Source organism: Haplochromis burtoni, unplaced genomic scaffold (assembly GCF_018398535.1).
Source record: "Haplochromis burtoni strain Fernald_Lab_line unplaced genomic scaffold, NCSU_Asbu1 Contig_332, whole genome shotgun sequence".
Classification (NCBI taxonomy): domain Eukaryota; kingdom Metazoa; phylum Chordata; class Actinopteri; order Cichliformes; family Cichlidae; genus Haplochromis; species Haplochromis burtoni.
Window position 1 is genome coordinate 598,745 of NW_024582693.1, and position 3,779 is coordinate 602,523.

A 3,779-nucleotide genomic window follows, 5' to 3' on the forward strand; every position below is an offset into this window, starting at 1 on the left:
GAGGCAGACCGCCCCGACTCCGCAGCAGCAGGGAGGCCCCACACTCCAGACCGCAGTCGGACGGCCAACTCCTCCTCCTAGCCCCGTCGCTCCAGCAGGCCGCAGAGAATGGGGGTGAGAGAAGATTCCAAAATACTAAACTCTAATATCAGGGGTGTCATGGTTCTGGGTCATTTTGACCCAGTGTTTTTGAGTTCTTTTCTATTGTGGTGTATGTTTTAGGTTCCTTGGTAGTCTTAAGTTTAGTCTGTTTTGAGTTCCTTATATTGCCCGTTTAGTTTCTTGTTCACTTATGCTCCCTGTGTGTCTTTGTCCTTTGCTTCCCTTTCTGTGTGTCAGTGTTTATGTGGGTTTGTGTGTGTGTGTGTGTGTGTCTTGTTTCCCCTCCTTGTGTTTCATTCCATGTTCCCCCAGTCTATCATGTTTATCCATGTTCCCCAGCCCGTCATGTCTCTGTATTCCCCTCTCTCTCGTGCTCCCTTGCCCCCTCTCTCATCTGCCTTTCCTCCACTCCTGTGTCCAGCTTGTCTGTCAGACTTGCATTCCATCGTTTTCGGTTTTATTGTGACAGTCTCGTATCAGCTGTGTTCCCCATGTTTCAATTTCCCTCATTACCCTCCTGTGTATTTTAGTCCTCTGTCACCATCTGTTCATTGTTGGATCGTCTGCTAATCACCCCTGTGTTTCCTTGGGTCATGAATTCAAAAATTTCCATTTTTTTCTTGAATTTATTTTCTCTCAGTTTAGTTTCTCTAGTTCTCTCCCAGGTTATGTTGTCATTTATATTTCTATTTGTTTTTGGCCATAATTAAGGCTTGCTTTTTGTTCAGTCCTACCTCTTGTGCGTTTGCATTTGGGTCCACACCGCTATTCCACTCGGTTTGCAGCATCAGACCTTGACAGTACGATCCAGCCATGATGGACCCAGCAGATTGCAGCCTCTCTGTGGGGTTCTGAGAGGAAATAATATGGATTGTGGAGTCACAGTGAACCGAGTGCTTGGAGCTCCCCATGAAGGAAGACCGGGAGGAAGTGACTTGCCAGTTACAAGGATGTATCTTGGGTTTTCTCTGGTTAATGGAGTTGCTACACCCCCTTTTAAAGTGAGATATCAGTTTGTAACATCTTGTCGTACATTTTCTGTCACATCGTCATTAATCACACTAAGTCTTCATGTTCCAACAGGCCAAAGTTATCATCATCATTTGTCACAGCTGTATATGCAGCAACAGTAGAAAATATTATGCGGTTAATCATGAGTCTTAGGCATGGCAATATACACGTTACAAAAACACAAAATAAAAGTAAAAATATCCCAACTCCGATGAGTAGTCTTTTTAGCACCTGTAACCAGGAGCCAGTGTATAGCCAAGAGAACCAGTCACTTGTATCACTTACATAGTCCTGATTTTGAGCCTGCTGGATCTGTCTCAAAACATTCAGGGCGTCAGTCATGTTTGATGAATGCACGTCGTCTGGTATGTAAGTGCAGCATGTGGTATTAAAAAGGACGCAAAGTCCCCCTTTCTCTGCTAATATCATGTCCAGAGCTACTTGATGTTGCATCGCTGTAATCCGTAATGCATCAATTTCCTGGTTCTGCTGTTCGTTGATCTTACATGAAGCGTTCAGGAAAAGTCCAAACCGGTAATCCAGAGTTTCAATTCTCAGCATGTTTTTTCCAGCTCCCACCCAGGGGAACAATGAATGGAGTACTTTCTGTCCAGTAGTCCATAACTTGAATTCCTCGGGCACGTCGCCTCCCCATATCGGGTCATGTGCTTGAAGTTTAGGAATCGCTAATCTTCTTTTCCGGCGTACTGTAGAAGTGGTGTTCACTGCAGTCATCCTGAAAGTGTGGTCTGACAGGAATATAGGAGCACATGTCCCCGTCCAGTCTGGGGGCAGTATGAAATATGCCCGTTGTCCACATAACCAGGCCATTCCTTGCACCCAGTATGTGCCGTTAGAGGGTCCACTCATGTTCACAGGTGCGCCCTCTCCGTGGCCTGCAGTTTGGACACAGTTTGTGGTGTCTCCAAGGGGTCTGTTACCCTTCTCTTGCTGGTAACACATGGAGTGGTTCTTTCCCGGCACTTGGTCCAGGAATACTGGGAAATGGATAGAGATATTCCGATTTGTCACATTGAAGTCGATCCAAAAGAGTTGATCACATGTTCCATTACTAAGTCCAACAGCGTGTGAGATTTTATCGTCGATGGTGATTCGGCTGTGTTGGAATCCAATGCCAGCAAAGCTAGCTGCACACTTTGCTTGAGTGTTGTTCATATATTCGCCATATAATGTGGGGTGTGTCGACGTGCTGGGCATATGAGAACAGACATAACAGTCTGTATTCGCCGATTCTGCCTTTGTTTTGTCGTGGACCAGGCATTATTCATCCACGGATGAATGTGATCTTGCGTCATGTCCCTTAGGTGAGAGTTGTCGTGTGTCCATCTCTTCTGCCTGCCTCCTGGTTCAGCTGCTGTTGAGGTCAGCTGAAGTCCTGTAAGGGTGAGCATCGTAGTCAAGGTAACCAGGAGGGTCCACCTCCCCATGGTTGCACACAGATCCGTCACACCTCACACTTGGTTGCCCTAGAGTTGATCAGTGGCTGGAGGTTGAAGTGCGAGCTTACCCTACGGGGGCTCAATCAGCACTCCCCCCTCACCACCGAAGCAACCAAGCATGAGATTTCTCTACTGTGCTGTCTTGGGGGTGTCGGGGTTTCCTGGGACCTCAACCTTTTTGCAGTGGCTCTGATGTATCCAGGAGGATCTCTCCGCTATTTTGCAGGCAGTTGGAGTGGTCAGAAGCACTTGAAATGGCCCCTCCCACCGTGGCGAGCTCCAATTTTTCCTTTGGAGTACTCGAACAAGGATCCAATCACCTGGCTTCAACCTGCAAGAAATAGGTGAAAGAGAGTCTTGCGGCAGTTTATTATTCAACACAACTTCTCTGTTTGTCAACAATTGAGTCATCCATTCTGCCAGAGTGGTTTCACGAATCGATTTATCTAGTGGCTCGCTAGTAACTGGTAGCGGAAAAGGTCTCCCATGTATAATCTCAAATGGGGACAGCTTGTTGCTTCCTTGTGTTATTCTCATCCACATCTTGACCAGGCCCAAACATTCTGGCCATGGTCTGCCAGTTTCTTCCATTATTTTCCTGAGCCTTTGTTTTATAGTGCCATTCGTTCTCTCCACTAATCCTGCACTCTGTGGATGGTAGGCACAGTGATGTTTCAAACTGAAACCTGACACTTCAGATGCTTTGCTGATCACATCATTTACAAAATGGGTTCCATTATCTGATCTTATCAGAGTAGGAATGCCATATGTTGGAATGAAATGATTGCATAGACACTTTGCAACTGAGATTGCGTCTGCTTTTTTCACTGGGTATATTTCCGGCCATTTTGAGAATACATCTATAATTACTAGAGCATATTTTGAGCCCTGACACTCATTCAATTCAATAAAATCCATATGAATTGTATGAAATGGATGAGGTGGTGTAGGAAAATGTCCTCTTTTTGGTCTTAAATTACCTTTGGTATTATGTTTTTGGCAGGTCATACATGTTCTCACATATTCTTTTGCTGAAGTTTCAAAATTTATAGTATAAAATTGTTGGGGTATTATAAAGATCATCCCTCCTGTTGAGACATGACTTAAACCATGGCTCACTAGAGCGGCTGTCTTGTGTAATGATTTAGGAAGAATGGGTTTTCCTGCAATTTTCATTATACCATCAATATCTAGTACTGCGCCATA